This window comes from Macaca thibetana, chromosome 7 (genome assembly GCF_024542745.1).
Source record: "Macaca thibetana thibetana isolate TM-01 chromosome 7, ASM2454274v1, whole genome shotgun sequence".
In the NCBI taxonomy this organism is placed as follows: Eukaryota; Metazoa; Chordata; class Mammalia; order Primates; family Cercopithecidae; genus Macaca; species Macaca thibetana.
In genome coordinates this window covers 158,305,438-158,324,917 of record NC_065584.1, presented here as the reverse complement: position 1 = coordinate 158,324,917, position 19,480 = coordinate 158,305,438, and the positions used below count along the sequence as shown (strand labels likewise).

Here is a 19,480-nt window from a genome sequence, read left to right as displayed (position 1 = left end):
CACCAGGGCTAAGGATGAACGGACGCCCAGATTCCACGTCTCCCTTCCTCTCTTTACCCCCAGACAGAACCAAGGCCTGTGGGTTCTTCCTGGGCCACCTCCCTCACTCTCCACACTGCTTCTCAAGCTTCCATCTTTGCTCACTGGCCCTGCTTGCTCCTCTCTTTCCCTGCCAGCCCCATTCTCTAAGGTACCTTCTCTTAGGACCTAAGACAGGAATCTGCCCATGTCCCTCCCCTCTCAAGAACTTCCCATGGCTCCCCATTCACTATAGAAGTCAGACCCCATTCCTCTGCCTGGCACTCAAGACCCTTCATATAACTGTCTCCTTCATATATCAAGCTAATTCCTGCCACTCTGGGCAGGTGCAGGGAGCAGAGGGCACCTCCCCTGATCAGACCTACCCAGGCTCTCCCAGGGCCGAGCTGCCCTTCCCTCCAGAGGGAAGATGAGGAACTTCCAGGGCTGGGCCCGGGACTTGCTCCCTTTCATTCCTTTCCTAGACTCTGGATCCTGGAAACCTGCCCTGGAGAGAAGGAGTTTGACAGTCCAGAAGCAAAGAGACCAGAGGAGTCCACGGCACCCAGAGACCCCTACCCTGACAGCTGGGCCTGAAGGAGCTGAAGACAGGAGACAAAGACAGAGCTCAGAAAGGAAGTGCTCCTGGATAATGGGAGAGTGGCCTGGGAACACAGAGCTGGGCATCCTGGAACCCAGAGCCACGTGCAGCCACGCAGGCCTCATGTTGCCTGTGTACCCCACCCCCACAACAATGTTTTCCACAAAGGGGAATCTCATCCCCAGCCAGGACCTGCCCTGGAGTCAGCATGTGCCACCCCTCCACGTGAGTCACCCGCCAGCACCCACTCCTGCTTCTCCTCCTTCCTGCTCTATACCAAAACCACAGAGCACCTTGGGCTTTCACAGAGCAGCAGGAGTGAGCGCTCAGGCTGTCCTCAGCCTAAGGTACAGCAAGGGCATCCAACCCTGCAGAAGCAGGGCCATAGGGAGGCTCCCAAGAGGTGACCCAAGATGTGCCCTCAGAAAGCTACAACAAATCCAGACTGCACCTGGGCTGGGGGCCAAAATGCCCTGGGCCTGGGGATGCCCAAGAGGGTCTCCTTGCCCCCACCATAATCACCCACATCACTCTACTTCCTCCTAACCCCCGACTTCCTCCCAGTCCCCGCAGGTGCTCCTTGGGCAACACTTCCCACAAAGAGGACAAAAAGGGTCAGAGAGACACAGAGTTCTGAAAATGTCAGACAAGTCCCTGGATCCAGCTATGCCTGAAGCAAGCTGCAGACCTAGACTGCCCAGATATTTGAGCCTACCATTTTTTTCCTTAAACCAGTTTGAGCTAAGTTTCTATCGTCTGCAACTGAAGGAGTCCTTGAATCTACATGCATTCATATCTTTAGTAATTCATTTCTCTACTTACAGAGCTCCTGGTAGGGAAGTACTAGGGGCAGAGATGACTAAGATACGCTTCTGTCCTCAAGGAGCAGATTCTAATAGGGAAGAGGGACGCGTGGGTAGATCACTGCAGTTCGGTATAGTATACTATTTATGATATAGTCAGGGTGACTTGGAGGCACCTCAAAGGCATAACCCAAAAGGTGATCCCTGAAAAGTCATGAGCAGTTCCCCAGGTAGCCACGCTGGGAAAGGTAGCCCTTTCCTGAACTCCAGAGACCCATCCTCCTGACACTGCCTGTCTGCCTCTCAGCCAGATCTCCTTGGAATTCTAGAAAATGAGCCCAAAGTTTGGGGTTCTGGTCCCAGCTCTGACACTTTGTTATGCAATCTTAACTAGGCGACTTCTCTTCTCTGAGCTCAGTGTTCCCACCTATAAAAGAAAAGCTTTGTGGATTCTGGTGGAACTTTATCAGTATTTGATGCTTTCAGGGACTATATCCTTAAGGTTTAGCCAATTCACAGCCACGCAGTTCACACTTAAAATGCACAAAGTGACTGTGGCAGAAATTGCTAGTTGTTGTCCACTTGCACCCATTTTCTCCCTTTTATTTTTAAGAGACAGGGTCCCGCTCTGTCACCCAGGCTAGAGTGGTACCATCATAGTTCAGTGGTGCAATCAGAACCCACTGCACCCTTGAACTCCCGGGCTCAAGTGATCCTCCTGCCTCAGCCTCCCAAGCAGCAGGGACTACAGGTGCTGCCACCACACCCAGCTCTCCCCGTCTTCCATAGCATTTTTAGTTAGGCACAGGGCCACTCAGCTAACGACTGCAGATCCCAGCCTTACTTGCAGCTGAGTGTGGCCATGTAATGTGTACACTGGTGTGTACAACTTCTGGATCATGCCCTTAAAGAGAGAAGCACGCCCTCCCCTCCCTTTCCCCTCCCCCTTCCCACTGGCTGGAACACAGATGTGGTGTGTGTGGATCGTACTGCCAAAGGCAACACCCTGAGGACAGCAGAGCAGCAGGCAGAAGAACCCTGAGGGACTGTAGTATCAGCCCTGGATATACCCATATGGTCACATGGGTGAGAAATAAACATCTCTTCTAGCATAAGTCACTGCTATTTTGAGTCTTTCTTATAGCATCTGAACTAACTAAGGAGCCATCCCACCCTTACTTTCTCCTTCTCTTCCCCCTCTCCCTACCCCATGAGCACTGCCACTGCTCAGAGCCACAAAAGGAAACCACATCTAAAATAGGTATCTCAAAACACAAACAGGAGACTATCTCATCAGAGTCACTGAGTGATGCATGAGCCCAGCTTTGGACAAATGTCAAGGGTAGAAGTGACCAGGCTTGGGGACTATTTGTATTGAGGGAGGGGCTGGAGGTGTGAAGGGGGCACTGAAGGCTTAAGCAATGGGCAAACATGGACACCCATAACAAGATGGGGAGACGTGGAAATGAAGCATGTGGAGGGGGAAGATCAGCTCCTACTGAGCTCGAGCTATGGATCATCCACACCAAAATGTCCTACGGACTCCCAGACACACCCAGCTGCAGCTCAGAACAGAGGGACAGGGCAGTCATTCATGCAATGGTGGTGACAGAGCCAAAGGTGGGGTCACTGAGGAGATGATGCCATGAGAACAAATTCTGGGGAAACTGCAGAAATTAATGGTCAAGTATCAGAACAGGGCATCTTTCTCTGCCCCCCCACCTCCCCGCATACACACAATCTGTTTGCCCTCCCCTGTGATGGGCACCCATGGCCTCCATGGGCTATCCACTTGCTTTTGGACAGAGTTCATCGATGAGAAGCTCTACCTTACACTGAGCCCAAATTTATCTGCCAATACAGCCCACAACAGTCCTCATCTGACCCCTTGGACCACACAGAACAAGTCTGCCCCCTTCCTTATCACAGCCCTGCATGTATTTGATCTTCCTCGACGAAGTCACCATTGAGCAGCCATGTCACACTATTCACCAAAACAACCCAAAATAACAGACTATCAAATCTGCAGCCAACCATGAGAAGTCACTCACACTCACTGCTGCTAATCCACACCTCTGCCAACCTCTTCTGATGGAGTTGAGAATGGGGTGGAGCTTTATATGATATTTCATTTGTTACTATTCCATTTCACCCAGTTAAACTGAGTCCATTCCTCCAACTGCCACAACATTTTTTTCACTGTCGTAAAATATATGTAACATGAAGTTGGCCATTTTATCCAGGTTTAAGTGTGTAAGTCGGCAGCATTAACTATATTTACAATGCTGTGTAGCCCTGTCGTGATCTTTTGAAGTACTCTTTTGACCGTTCCTGGTGCATAGACAATGCTCGATAATTTGCTGGTGGATTAAAAAAAGAATGAATGAATATCATCTGAAAAGGTTACTCTCCTCTCTCTGTTTGTGTTTGGGTGTCATCAAGGTCCTCAGAGAGAGGATAGGAATAGGAAACCCCACAGCATCATCTGTCCCTGGATCAATGTCCACCCACCATTCAGTACACTGGGGTGAGGAGTGTGCCTACCTGTGCTGCTACCCAGCTCCCATCTACCCATCTCATCCCCAGGGCTGTCATGAGAAGCTTCACTGCGGCCAGGTGCGGTGGCTCACGCCTGTAATCCCAGCACTTTGGGAGGCCGAGACAGGCGGATAACGAGGTCAACAGATCGAGACCACCCTGGCTAACACGGTGAAACCTCGTCTCTACTAAAAATACAAAAAAATTAGCCAGGTGTGGTGGCAGGCACCTGTAGTTCCAGCTATTCGGGAGGCTGAGGCAGGAGAATGGCGTGAACCCGGGAGGCGGAGGTTGCAGTGAGCCGAGATCGCGCCATTGCACTCCAGCCTGGACGACAGAGCGAGACTCCGTCTCAAAAAAAAAATAAAATGAAATAAAAGAGAGAAGCTTTACTGCTTCTGGCTGGGGACCAATAAAATGGAGAAGAAAAAGAAAAGAAGTGCATTTGCAAAACCCCAGTGAAGCCATGCAAGTGCCTACTAGTGGGCTCTTCTTCAAGTGCTTACTTGCTCATTGGTTCCAGAAGAGGAGATGCCCACAGCATATTCTGGGAAGATGGGACTCCAGGAGAGGCTAAGACTCAGGAGAGAAAGCAAGGGAGGTAGTGAGGGAGGTAGATGAGGACTCTGGATTGAATCTGTGTACAGCAGGAAACTGTGGAATACTGCGACCCACATCTCCAACCCTCTTCTACCCTAGACTGGCCTGAAATATCCCTGACAGCTTCTCAAAGATACTATCTCCAAGTTCACCCTATACCAGGACAAGCAATCCCAGGGGCAAGACAAATCCAATTAAAACAGATGAGCACCTCCCCACTTGGCCTAAACCTCAATTCCTTCTTAGCATCTTCTGCTCCTTGTTTCCTTGACAAAGAGGCAAATTCAAGGCTGAGCAGATTATCTCTGTCTCTGGTAGCTAGTCTTAACAGTTATTTTGCTCCATGTCCTTTATTCTACAGTGCCCTTCTCTTGGTCTATGCTGGCCCCTTCTGGTAGGAAGGCTCCACACTCCTGCAGGGAGCCCAGTCCATGCTGTACTGGTGAAGCTGTCCTCCCAGCTAAGGGCCTGGGCATGTTACAAGACCTGGCTCATTGGAGAAACCCTGCTCTGCCCCTACTCAGTGATTAGTTCGAGAATGAGCTGTAAGCCAAGCCACACCCAGTCAGAGACTTCCCCAGAGCCTTGCTGCAGCAGCCATCAAAAAAGTCTCTTTCTTGCTGAGATTGCTAAGAAGGATATGGTCTGGGACTGTTAGCAATAAATCTATCTGCTACCAACAATCTAAAGAATTGATCCAAACAAATGAACAGAGGCAGAGATGGAAGCTAGAAGGATACAGAGCCCTAAAACCATCATTTAAGCCCTGAAGCAAGCTGCACACATAGACTGCCTAGGTACCTGAACCAGTCTTTTTTTTTTTTTCTTAAATGTGCTTGAGCTAGTTTTCTATTATCTGTAACTGAAGGACTCCTCAAATATGTCTGATATATCTTCACTATCTCCATTTCTCTCCACCCTTGCTTCTCTTCCTGGTCTTCTAAGTCACCATCATCTCTTGCCTGGATAACTATAAAAGCCTCTTCACCAGTCTGTTTACCTTTTCTAGTTCCCCCACCCAATTCTGTTCTCCAATCTATACTCTATACAACAGCCAGAATAATTGCTATTAATATAAAAACATAAGTCATATTATGTCAGTGCCTTCAATAGTTAATCCTAGGGCTGTTCACTTTCCTTGTGATAAGATCTCAGCTCCTCCATAGCCTACAGAGCCCCATCTGCCCTGGCCCTGCCCACCTACCCAGCCTCATCTCTTCCTACTTGCTCCTCGGCACAGTGGGCTGCTTCCAGTTTCTACAGCATAGGACTCCCTTTCCTACCTCACAGAGTTGCTGCAAACACAGTTCCTTCTTCCTAGATGACGTGGGTGCTATGATTTGAATGTCTCCTTTAAAACTCATGTTGAAATTTAATTGCCACTGTAACAGTATTAAGAGGTGGGGCCTGTAAGAAGTGAAAAGATTAATGCTGTTATCACAGGAAAAGTGGATTCCTGATAAAAGAATAAGTGCTGCCCCCATACTGTCCTGCACGCTCACATACCCTTCCACAATAGGATAAGGCAGCAAGAAGGCCCTCACCAGATGCCAGCACCATGCCCTTGGACTTCCCAGTCTCCAGAACTACAGGTCAAATAAACTTTTTTTCTTTATGTGTTACTCAGGCTGTGGTATTCTGTTATAGCAGTAAAACATGGACTAAGATAAAAGGTAACACCTCCATATTCTAAGGGTCACCTTGACAGAAAAGCCAGGTAAGAGATCTGCCACTCTAAGGAGGCTGTTACTCATTGCACCCAGTCTGTTTTCTTCATGATATACGGGAACCTCCTTAAGAAGGAACCACATCTGCTTTATTTAACTATTGCATCCTTAATTCTAGCAACGGCTTGGCATATAATGGGTTCTCAATGCACTATTCAATGAGTGAATGAATGAATGCATGTGTGTTTAGACAGAGAGATGGATGGATATATGGATGGATGGACGTTTGTATATGGGGAAAGGATTTGGATGCCTGAGAGCGAATGCAACTCTGACATGTGGAATAAGGGTGAGAGTTTGCTACTGTTTTCTACTTGATACACTTCTCTGTTCTTAACTATGGACATGTAAATTCTTGTGGAAATTAACAAAAGAAAAAAGGAAAACAGCAACAAGAGAGATATACTGGACTTTAGACCAGGCTCTATCACTCACTTGCCAGGCTCCCTAGGGCAAACTCCCTTGCCTTTCTGGGTCTTCATCTCATCAACCATCAAAGGGCCCTGACCACCATCCCATGCTGTGACCATATCACATGTTGGGCTGGTGTGATTGCAAGAAGCTTCATGGAAGAAGTTAGCACTAGTGTTTAAGAAGATGACTTTGGAGTTGGAGAGACAGGTTCAAATCCAGACTCTGTCACTTCCTAGTAATGAAACTTTATGAAAATATCCTCTCTGAGCCTCATTTTGCTCATCTGTAAAATGGGGATTATAAACCTTACCCTCATAGGATGATTATAGGACTCAATGAGTAAAATTATCAAAACTGACTTAGTTAATACTAGGTGCTCTATAAATGGGCAGCAGCCTCAGAAAAGAGATGGGAGGGTCCCTAGAGTTCCCTGGCAACAGCCTCCCTGTTTGCCTTCCTTTTTCCTGATAATCTGAGTCAGTTTGGGCTTTTTGTGTTCAAGGATGTCCACTGGGCACCACTCCCCAGTCAAGTGATCCCATCCAAGAGCAGGAATCAGTTCTTCCTCTCCAAGTTATTTCTGTGTGAGTCAGGACAGTAGTATGTCATCAGGGCTGGCAAGCAAAGCAGGGCTACGGTCTCCCTGGAACCAGAAGCATGTGCAGGGGCTGCAAAACTGACCTATACATGCATGTGGAAACATGTACATACACACACACACACACACACACTGTAGGCACAGAGCCCTGAAAAAAGTGATAGCTACATTGCGCCCAGAGGAGGTCCAGTCAAAAGAAGGGATGGCAACAAGGGGAATAGGGAGAGGAAGGAAAGGGATGAGCGCACACGAGACCACATCAGAGGACAGATCTTGGGTCAGACACCAGCAGGCCCAGAGCACATACATCTGTATTCACTCAATATCTGCTGAGTCCTGCTAGGTGCCCACCTAAACATATCCAGAAATCCTGTCCTTTCCCGAAATCTTTCCAGACTGCACTCACGGAAGGGAGCATTTTCTCCAGATGTGATCTGCCTAAATGCCTCCTTGCCTCCAAATTCCTTTGGTTTCTACCCTGAAAGAGGCTCAGTCTAGCAGAACAACTCTGCCAGCCCCTCTCCATCTAAGCGCCAGACCCCTCTGGGAGTGTAGCAGTCTCCACCAGTCCTCAGAGCTAGAAGGCCTCTTATGGTACACCTGGTCCAGTACCTAGCTCCAGGCCCATTGTACAGATGGAAATCTGAACCCAGAGAGTGGTGGCTGGCTGCCCAAGGACCCACACTCAATCATCAGCCACCAGCAGAGGTGACTAAGAGCCAGCTGACCCTCCTCTCTTCCTCACTTGTTGAATGGAATCATCAGGCTGCCTTGCCTGCCCAGGGAACAGCATGAGCTCAGAAGCAGGCAGCCTTGGGTTTAAATCCTGACACTGATGCCTTGCTGAATACATGACCAAGTTTAAATGACTTAACCTATTTGAGACCCAATTCCAAATCTCTAAAATGGGGGTAACAATCCCTACCCCACAGGGTTGCTGTGAGAATAAAATAAGACAATAGAGAGAGAGAACTTAGGAAAGTGCCCAGTAACAAAACTGCAGTAATAGTTATTATTATTGCTCTTATTATTGCCGCAAGCATGGAGACAAGGTCTCCTAGATGAGGCCTCTGCACTGAGCGAACACTTTGCCCCTACCCCACTCTCCCTGGCCAAGACCTCCTCTGTCAGGCCACACATCTGGGTCTCTGGGACCTTACTCCTTCTGTGTCCCCACTTTTCACCTACAGCCCCACCACTGCCCCAGCTCCAAAGTAGCAAATGCACAACTTGACTCCATCTCTGGCTCTGACTCATTCTAGTAGTTCTTGGCCCCTTCCTCTTCGCAGATGCCTAGTCACAGCTCCAAGTACCATGGGCTCCTACCCTTCTGCTGCCATATCCCCTAGCACAGAGCATTCTCACAAGGACACATTCCAATGTCTCCCACAAGGGAGCCCCAGTTCCTAGGAGCCTGTATTGCCTCTAGGGTAACCTGGGACCCCTGCCTCCCAGAGACAGTATCTCTCCCTGCTCCAAGGCTCCCAGCAAGAAATGCTTCTCACTCCACTTCCTGCAGATTATGCTCCCTATGCCTAGCGAAGGTCAAATTTCCAATGGCATAAGGTATGTGGAGCAGGCATTCATTCTCTGGACCACAAAGAGAAAGAAAGGAAGAAAGGATACAGCTGGCTGGGAGCACTGGTCAGAACTGGAGGGTGGAGGAGGGACTCCTGGAAGCCCTGGTCAGAACTGGAGGGTGGAGGAGGGACTCCTGGAAGCCCCAGCATGATGAAGGCCAGGGCTCTGGAAGAGAAGAACTCTCAGCAAAAGCCCTGACTATGCTGTGAAGGCCACTAGTCGCTGGGTCGCCCAGGTCAGGCATGCCTTTTCTCTGGCTCCCCAGATGAGTCTTCCCTGGCTTACTACGGAGACCCTTGGCACATCTTGCCAGGCTCCAGAAAGAGAGGTAAAACCTGTGCCTACCTCCAGAGCAGCAGAAAAAGCTAGTTCTAGAAGGAGACAACAGCCCAGCTCCACCATTTGCCAGCTGTGTGTCTTTGGGCATGTGACTTGCCCTTTCTGGGCCTCAGTTTCCCCAACTGTACAACGGTGTTAATGATACCCTACCTCATAGGATTACTATAAGGATTACATGAGATAATATCTATTTAGCTTCCAGCACAACCCTACCCACTCCCAAACCTGAAAACCCAATGCTCCTATCTGGCACACTGCAGGGGCGGCAAAACTGGGGGTGGCAGGCAAGGGTTGCATAACTGTACATGTGGCCCCCTTCCAGGTGTGGGGTCCATTCTGAGCCAACAAGATCAAAGGCAATTTCTCAAAAATCACGTGGACCTCACCCTTCTCCCCATCCCCCAGTCCCTGGGTGTGCCCTCCCTCTTTTGCTGGTGGACTTCCCTACCACTCCTGCCCTGGGGATGTGGGAAAAGGACAATGAGAAGTCGACACCCACTCAGAGGATAAGCTTACATCATCCTCCTTGCCATTTTTCCTCTTTCCCTGACCCTATGACTCAGATCCACAGCTTAACAACCCCCATGTGGTCATAATATCAGAGGCTGGTTGGATTTGGTCATTTTTCTGCACAGACCCCCAAACCCCATATGTGTAGCCAAGTACCACCCAGCCACTTGTTCTACAACACTTTCTAGGAGTCTCTTTAGGTGCTGTGGAATTCCAACTCGTGGCTCTCTCATCACACTGCATCTCTGACTCCAAACAGCATTGTCAGGCTCCGTGTCAAACTCAAATCCTACTCCAAGGAATGAAGATGTACTCCCTCAGGGAAGGCCAAAGTTTAAGGATGGAGGAATTCCCACAGGAAGGTTCAGAAGTCAACCTAATAAGGACACAGACACCCCAGAGGACTACTTTGAAAGGACCACACTTCTATAACTGTCCTTTGCATAAATATTAAAGCACCCAACCCAGCCGTCAGGTATGTGAACATGAGACATTCAGCCAGCCTACCATCGGGTAGGAAAATGTACTCACCCAAAATACTCCCATGAAATGAGCCACTTCATACCCTACAGCCCCATAGCCCTCCACCCCGCCCTGCACTCAGATCAGCCCAACCCATCGGACAAGTTTAGACTTTCAGTTCAAGTTTAAACTTCAATTCCCCTCAGCCTCAAGCTGTCCCACCTATTTGCAGGCCCCCACACTACAAGGAAGGCAGCACAGCATCAGATTTCCTAGGGACTTCTGGGAGGCCAGAGGGAACTAGAGGAGGCCACACTAAATAAAGAACTCCCTTAAAGACAAAGCAACTTCATTACTTTCTAATATAGAAACTAACTGCTAAAGACATGCTTATAAGACAAGGACCCGGGGCTTTAATGAAGAGATGAGACTCATTTACAATTATCCACATCCAATTTGAAGGTAAATCGTTTTTCTAAATTAAGACAAATAACAGCCCCCCCACCCCGCCACACACACACACACACACACACACACACACACACACACACACACACACACAATCCTTTTTGCTTTACTATTTGCTTAATGTTTTCCCTCAGTGATAGATCCCATATCTGAGTCATTCATCACGCTTTTCTCATTAGGGCAGGTTTGGCTTAGAAATAAATCCCCTGCCTTAGGCTGCCAAACCTGCCAATTCGCTAGCTAAACGGTCGCAGGGAGGGCCCTGGGCGCTGGGATTCAATCCCCTCCCTTCTAGTGTGCCCCCACTCGGGGTCCCCACCTCCCTCCACAGTCGCCCACATCTCCTCTCCATCCCACCTCACCCCCCACCTCCCTGAGGCTTCCCAAGCCCAAACTGCCCATCCCAGTTGCCTCCCCACCCCCAACACCTACTCACCCCGTGGCCCCTGCCAGCCGTCTCTACCTGTCCTTCCCGGAATCTAACCCCTCATGCTGCCCACGGCTGCCTGTAGACGTGCACCAGTCGCCCACACCTTCGCCCTGCTGGGCCCCGCAGAGTGGACCCGCCTAACCACTCGCCCTCCCTCCCCGCCGCTCCCCTCCCGGAGCTGGGCGTTTTCCTCCGCAGGACCCGAGAGACCCCGCTAACCTCCGAGCCGCGGCCGGCGGCTTCGTTAAGCTTCAACACGGGACAGATCTGCCCCAATGCCCGCTCCAGACCCGGGGCCTCCAAAAGCGCGTTCACCCACCCGGCCCGGTCCGCAGCTTCCGGGGTCGGCAGGTCCGACGGCGCCGGGGCCCCTCTCTGGCCGAGGGAAGTGGGGCGGGATAGGATCCGGGCGCCCCCAGCTCTCCGCGGGCCCCACAGCCCAGGGCAGGAGCGGCGCCCGCGGTTCCCGGGGCTCCTGTGCGCGGGGGACCGCCCGGACCCGGGGGAGGGCAGGTGAGCGGGAGCCCGGAGGGAAGGCACCCCCGCTCAGCTTCTGCAGCCCGGCGCGGGAACTTGCGGACCTCCGCAGGCTCTGGGCCCGGCCCGCAGCAGACAAAGGCCGCCCCACCCCACGCCGCCCGCGCCACGCCAGCACTCACCGCGCCGCGCCGACTCTGGGACTTGGGGACGCGGCCCAGCCTAGCTCAGTCGCCGCCGCAGCAGCGAGGCCCGGCCCGAATAGGGGCCGGGGGCGGCCCCGGGAGTCCGAGGGGCGGGGCGGGCCGGGCCGGAGAATCCGCCTGGGGCCCGGAAAGGCGGCTCCGGTGCGTCCCTGAGGCCGGATTGGCCCCGCGGCGGCTGCTGCGGACCGAGGCCTGAGCCAGCCCGCTGGGCAGAGCACACTGCCTGGCCCCCGCCCCCGCCCCCGCCCCCGCCCCCGCCCCCGCCCCGCCCCGCCCCGCCCCGCCCCGCCCCCAGTCCTGACCCTGGCGGGGAAAACCCTCGGCTCCCGGAGCAGAGCGCTGCCCATCCCCCACCCCGTTCCCACACTTCCAAGAGCTGAATCTTCCTTTCTGCGATAGGGGACAGGTGACTGACTGGTCATCGACTGGCGGCGGAACAGCGCTGGAATCCTGCTGTCCGACCCCAGTCCTGGGTTCTTCCTCCACACCATGCTGGCACCACAGCCCAGAAAGGGTTAACTCGACTGCGAGGAATTAAGAGCTGCAGGGAGCTCTCTATAAATACAGTGTCGTGGGCGCCTGAGCCAACCGCAGGACAATTTCCACTGAGCTGGTTTTCCTCTTTTCCTTCCACCCACGGCCATCCGACGAGCCCTGCCCCCAGCCCCACCCCAGACTGCTGGCCGGACTTGGCTCCAACAGGCCTGACACCTAGTGGCCTTGGGCTCTGTCCTTACAGGGCCCTGCTCCAGCTTAGGAGGAGATGGGGGTCGGGCCTGTCTAGATTTTGCCGTGGTGCAGCCGATCCCTGCACCTGTTCTTGGATCTGTTCTTCCTCACAGGGACAGTGACAGCTAAAACGTAGGGAGGCTTTTGTGGGCCAGAGTTAGGTTAGGAGCTTTCCATGCTGGGCCTCTTTAATTTTCCGGACAGCCCCACCGGGTAGATAGTACTCCCATTTCACAGATGAGAAAACCAAGGCTCAGAGGGATGAAGGGACTCCAACCTTGTACTGCTGCCAGACTCACCACCAGTGCCAGTGGCAGTACTGGGCAGGGCTTGAGAAATGAGTATGAAAACCTGTGTGTCTCTCTGCATGTGTTGCCACTGTTGTAAGCTCTTTACCATTTTATCTCATTTAATCTTCACAACAACTCATTGAGGTGAATACCATTATTATCCTCTTTTTTGCAGATCAGAAATAGGGAAATTAAGATACAAAGAGATTAAGTAATTTGGGGACACATAGCTATGAAGGAAGAAACCAGGATTTGCCCTCTGAATTTAAGTGTGCATATGGTATATGGGTAGGGGTGGTGGTGCATGGGTGTGTGTATTTGTGGGGGTTTTTTGTCTTTTTTTTTTTTTTTTTTTTGAGACAGAGTCTGCCTCTGGAGTGCAGTGGCGCCATCTCGGCTCACTGTAACCTCCGCCTCCCGAGTTCAAGCGATTCCCCTGCCTCAGCCTCCTGAGTAGCTAGGATTACAGGTGCGCACCACCACATCCAGCTAATTTTTGTATTTTTAGCAGAGACAGGGTTTCACCATTTTGGCCAGGATGGTCTCGATCTTCTGACCTCGTGATCCGCCCACCTTGGCCTCCCAAAGTGTCAGGATTACAGGCATGAGCCACCACGCCCAGCCAGGTGTGTATATTTGTGAACACATTCAAGCAACTCTGTATTTGAGTCTTCGTGCGTATGTGTTTTTGAATCACACAGCAGCTGTGTCTGTGTAACTGCCGACTGCTCCTAGGGATGGCAGCAGAGAGGCCCAGCTGTCTTGTCCCTGACGACCTCCAGGAACTCTGGAGAAATCCGCGCTGCTCCCCGCTGCCCTGCCAGGTCCTGTCCAGCCTCGTCCAGCCTGGGTCTGGCCTTACAGGTCTCAGGATGAGTAGCCTCCACTTGACCCAGCAACCTAGGAAAGAAGCATCACATGGAGAGGTGTGCCCGGGCTGAGGGAGCCAGGAGCCCTGCTGGAGGACCCCGGAGGTGGCGTTGAACAGATCTAGAGAAACTTACTTTCCTTCCCTTCACAAAGAGTCAGTCCTGTGCCTTGTGCCCTGCAGTGGTGACACTGGACCTGTCCTAGGGGATTTATAGTCTGGCATGACTCAGCCATGGTGAACAGTGAAGGAACATCACAGAGCAGTTTTTTTTTTGTTTGTTTGTTTGTTTTTTTTTTTTTTTTTGAGACAGAGTCTCGCTCTGTCGCCCAGGCTGGAGTGCAGTGGCGCGATCTCGGCTCACTGCAAGCTCCGCCTCCCGGGTTCACGCCATTCTCCTGCCTCAGCCTCCCGAGTAGCTGGGACTACAGGCGCCCACAACCGCGCCCGGCTAATTTTTTGTATTTTTAGTAGAGACGGGGTTTTACTGTGGTCTCGATCTCCTGACCTTGTGATCCGCCCGCCTCGGCCTCCCAAAGTGCTGGGATTACAGGCGTGAGCCACCGCGCCCGGCCCCCATCACAGAGCAGTTTATAGTGTGTCTATGGGGGGAGATTTTAAAATAATCATTCAAGGGCAGAGGTCAGGAGGGAAGGAAAGGTGTATTGGCTCTCATCCCTGGAAGCAGCAGATTGAGAGGGCTCTGATCCCCTAGGAAGGGGAAACAGCTTGGGCAGGGCACAGATAGCATGTGTGTAGGACCAGCTCATCTGAGACTCAGACACTTGGATCTGGACACAGATAGCTAGAATGACCATCCCATCATGCAGGGGCCTCCTTGGTTCAGAGAATGTTTGTCTGATTGTCCCTGGGAACTCAGGAATGGGGCAGCTACACAGAGATTCCCATCAGAACCAGAAAAACTCAAGATGGAAGGTTGTCTTCATGCATTCTTTCTGGACAACAGCCTTACCCCTCTCACCTCTATCCATCCCACCCCCCACCTCCCCACAACCTGCTTCCTGGGCCAGCACAGGAGTAGATGACTCAGAATGTGCTATCTCCAGTTTTGCTTCAAGTTCCCCAAGGAGGTCACAAACCAATCCCAAAAGACCCAGATTGGGACAAGTCTTATCCTACTTTTTATCTACCCACCATCCTGCAGGTTCCTCAAATTGAACATGTGCAAAATTGAACTATCACCTGTCCCCCAAACCGGTTTCCCCTTCTAGATATACAGGAAGGACTATGCTCAAAACCTGGACTCATCCCTCCCTCCCTCCCACTTCTTCCCCCTTCCCACTGCCAATATCAGAATATCTTAGGAATCCATCCCTTTTCTGAATACCCTACTGCCACCCCATCTTCATCTGAGCCCCCATCACTCCTCACTGGATTGCCTCTTAACGGATTCTGTTGACTATGACTCCTCAGTCCATAGCTGCCAGAGAGAGCCTTCTAAAGCGCAAATCCTCCCACAATGCCACAATGTATCTTGCCTACGTGAAGCCCTCCAGTGTTCTCATTTGCCCTTAGGCTGCTAGTTGTCCACTAAAATTCATTTTCTTCTTCTTCCTTACCAACAGAGTGTAGCATTTGTTCTAAGAAGTTCTATGCCTGGTTGAAAATACATGGGTTCTCTGATCCACTTGCAGCTAGAGGCAGTCACGTGACCCAGTGTGGCAAATGAGATGGAAATGAAACACTGATGGAGGCTTTGGGGAAAGCGTGTTACAGGAGCAGCCCTGAGCTATGGAAACCAGTCTGGTAGTTCCTCAAAAACATTAAAAATAGGCCAGGCATGGTGGCTCACACCTGTAATCCTAACACTCTGGGAGGCCAAGGCGGGCAGATCACCTGAGGTCGGGAGTTCAAGACCAGCCTGGCCAGCATGGTGAAACCCCATCTCTACTAAAAAAAAAAAAAATAATACAAAATTATCCAGGCATGGTGGCGCTCGCCTATAGTCCCAGCTACTCGGGAGGCTGAGGTAGGAGAATCACTTGAACCCAGGAGGCAGAGGTTGCAGTGGACTGAGATTATGCCTCTGCACTCCAGCATGGGTGACAGAGTGAGACTCTGTCTCAAAAAAAAAAAAATTAAAAATAGAACTACTATATGATTCAGCAATTCCACTTATGGGCATACCCACAAAGAATTGAAAGCAGGGTCTCAAAGAGATATTCGTACACTCATATTCATAGTGGCATTATAATAGGCAAAATGTAGAAGCAACCAAGTGTCTACATCTCCAGATGAATGGATAGGCAAATGTGGTGTATCCATACAATAGAATATTATAACTTTCCTCAGGGCACAAATTGTGACTGAAATTAGGAGACAACTTCCTTTTGCCTCCTTTGACATACAAAAGGAAAAGTGTCTCGCTCATCTATTTAAATACACTTAAATAAAGCAAACTGTACAGTGTAAGCTATGGAGACATTTCGGTCTTTTTAGAGCAGCTAAGCAGTCCATCTCATAGAAAGCAGCTCAGAAACATTGCGATGCCTCTCCTAAGAATGATACTGAAAATGTATTCATTTTGACTGCTTCCTTAAGAAACAAAAATCAATTCTTGGCAGTGTCAGGGATTTAAGGCCCAAGTGGGGATTGGGGATTTTATCGAGGATCACTGTGATGCTGAGCCAACATCTTGGCACTGGCCTCCCTTCCCTCAGGCTGGGTGGTGCATATTACTTCTCAAGTTGTTTGCATTTTTAGGCCTCAAATCCTTGATGTCTTGGCAAAGGCCACCCACCCACACTCCACTCTGCCCACTCACTTAGGACTCATAGGGTGCCATCAGGAGCTGTTCCATCCAGCCTAAACTGAAGGCAACCACATTTCTCTCAAATGACTGAATCCGGTGCAAAATTGAATACGGTGCATAGCAACCACTGCAGGTTCTGGCTTCCTAGTTTCTTAGTCCTGGGAATTGAGTCTTGGAATAGGCTTCAAATGTCTAGAACCAACTAATTCCAGCTGGAAGCGTCTGGCAAGCAAAATAACAGGAGCAGCCTAATGAAAGAGGAACAGGTCCTCCAAGGAGGATCACCGGGGAACACTTCACAACCCTAAGGCCCTAATACATACACAACAACATAACGAAAGAGCTTCTACGCAGTCTTTTCTAACTATCTGCTTCTCTCTGACTCACCAGCCTCTGTTCTTTTTCCCTGTTCACCCTTTCCATTATCTGTCTTCCTCCTCGTCCTCAGTGAAACTGAACCATTCAATCCCCTTTCTCTTTCCAATTTCTTTACTATAACCTGGGCTGACAACACTCCCAATACCAGGAAGCCATTTCAGCGTTTGTGTCCTGCGGCTGGTGAGTTGGAAGGAAGGTGGGAGGTCCTCCACATAGGAGGGTTGGACAGAGTTTAAAAAACAAAACAACAGAACAAACTAAAAACAGCACCATGCTACCAGGGGAACTCTTCTATCTCATTGGGAGTTGTTATTTATAATAGCTCTCACATGCAAATAACTGAACAGGCTCTGCCCTCGCACTGACCTGAAAGTGAGCACCCTCCTTCAGTTTTGCATCATAGGTGCAGGCACCTCATGCTAGTCCTGGCCCTGCTCTTAGGCTTGCCCCAAGACAGGCTCAGAGAAGCAGGCACTGACCAGAACAACTAAAGGTTCCTGCTAGATGAATAAGATCAAGTGCCCCTCCTCACAAGTGCCCAGCCTCACAAGCCAGTGGTGATGGCCCTCTTAAGGAAGACAGTGGATAAACCACATGGAATCCAGAAATCTGAATTTCAATCCAGGTGCTTAATCCTTTTTTTTTTTTTTTTTTTTTTTTTTTTTTTAAGAGATGGGGTCTTGTTCTGTCACTCAGGCTAGAGTACAGTAGTACAATCGTAGCTCACTGCAGCCTTGTATTCACCCCTGGGCACAAGAAATCCTCCTTCCTCAGCCTCCCTAGTAGCTAGGACTACAGGAGTAAGCCAGGTGCTGAATCTTAAGTGCTAATATTGCTGTTTTCAGAATTACAGGGTCTCTTTGTGGTATTTGTTTTCAGCTGGGCTTGCGACATTATGCCTAGACATCTTCAGGGCACCTTACCAAATGGACTCAAGGGAAGGTTTAACTGCCCCAATGGTGAGAACAGTGTATCCAATCTTCCTTAATGGAGCACTCTTCACCTGCAGTTCTTCATGTAAACCCTAATCCCTGAGGCAGGACAACCGACTGCAAATCCCCGCCCTTTTTCTCTCCCTGGCTTCTCTCAGTCCACTCTCCCTCTGTCCTGGAGATAGGCATTTTGCAGTGAAAGTGACCCTACTTGGCACCATGTCTTGGCTGCTGCTAGGTCTCCACTTGGGTTACTGGTGCTAGGGAAGAACCCAGTTCGAGACAAGCCAGGCCACGAAGCAGGATGTGTGAGTTGCAGCATCCTCAGTCAGTGACCAAGGCTCAGTTCTCTTTCAGTTTCCTTCCCATCCTGCTTCTGCCACCAGACATAGGGCTTCCTGCCCACTGGCCTACCTCACCCAAAGTTACTACCTGAGGTATGGGGTATTATATCTTATTAGCTTACCTGCTTCTTCCATTATTGTGGTTAGCAGTTATTCATGAATACAACCTTGCATTTGTTTTCTTAAAACAGGACTTTCAGCAAAATAACATATGTGGCTCCTCTTCTTTCCTCAGTTCTCATGATGAGACCATCACAAACATAACTTCAAAAGAAATCCTTTATAAGCAGACTTTCTGCAGGAACCTGGCACCTTCACAGGCAAACAGGGATGGGCTCTGGGTTTCCAAACAGGAACTTGAGCAGCAGCACTGACGTTGTCTACTCAGGGAGATGTGCAGCCAGATGTGTGGCTTCTGAGGAGTGACTCCAGCCAGAGTTTCTCCCCTCACCCTAGTAGTTCCTCAACCAGCCCTTCATTATTCTTTGGGGTCAGCATTGCTGTCGAAATGTGGCCCCTCTCCATCACTCTCCACCCCTCCATAAATACTCACACAGTCCGGTTCCTCCCAGCTTAGGAGGAGGGAGTCTATCAGAGGTTGTCCTCTCAAACTGGACCAATCCACTTACTTCCCTAAGCCTCCTCCAAGGAGCAGGTGCCAGCTTCAACCTTGGTCTGTTCTGATGTGTGCTGCCCACAGTGTTCTCCACTTGACCCGAGCCATGTGTCATATCTCCCCAGGCATTTTGAGGGCTCCCTTAGGGCAGGAACTCTGGCTCATTCTCCTCCAGGCTCCTCACTCATGCTCCCCAACTCCCACCTGGGATGCTGTAGCTGAATGAGGGCTTGAACTCTGGAGTGAATGCCTTGACCCTGGCTGGTGGGAAGGGGCATTGACAGTACAGTAGGCTGAAAACCAGGACACCAGGGCTCACCTCTCATCCCTGCCACGAACTAACCATGTGGCCAGAGGAGGTAGCTTAACTGTTCTGGGCCTTTTCCTCTCAGAGTCCTCCCAAAGCTCCTCTGCAACCCTGAGCCACCATTTCTCACTGAGAGTATCAGAATTTCCCCCTCAGCCCTGCAGCAGACAGGACTAATGAAGCAGGCTAGCGCCAAGAACAAGCACCCTGCAAGGCCAGAAAGGAATTAACAGTCTCCAACTTCCCTACTCCTCTTCGAGTTATTTCCATCATGGTTGACATAGGCACTTGCTACTCTGAGCCCCCTCCTGGTGATAAGTGGAAACGCAGCTGAAATGGGCTCCTGTCCTCACCTGTCCTAGGACTCCAAGGATGCTCCTCAATGCCCAGCTTAAAGGAGGAATGGGAGGGAAGGAGAGGGGAAAGCTGTGTGGGCTGAGGCTGTGGAGGTCAGGGAAGGGTTCGCAGAGG

General features: G+C 50.6%; 2 protein-coding genes across 2 annotated transcripts in view; one reads left to right on the top strand and one right to left on the bottom strand.

Annotated features, from left to right (window-relative positions):
• Window positions 1-11,810, bottom strand: part of CD276 (CD276 molecule) — a 30,425-nt gene extending 18,615 nt beyond the window's left edge. The window contains exon 1 of the mRNA XM_050797744.1: window positions 11,749-11,810. The gene's annotated coding sequence lies outside the window, so the exon portion shown is untranslated. The remainder of the gene's footprint in view (window positions 1-11,748) is intronic.
• Window positions 1-19,480, top strand: part of NPTN (neuroplastin) — a 416,039-nt gene that overhangs the window by 282,093 nt on the left and 114,466 nt on the right. The window lies entirely within an intron of this gene.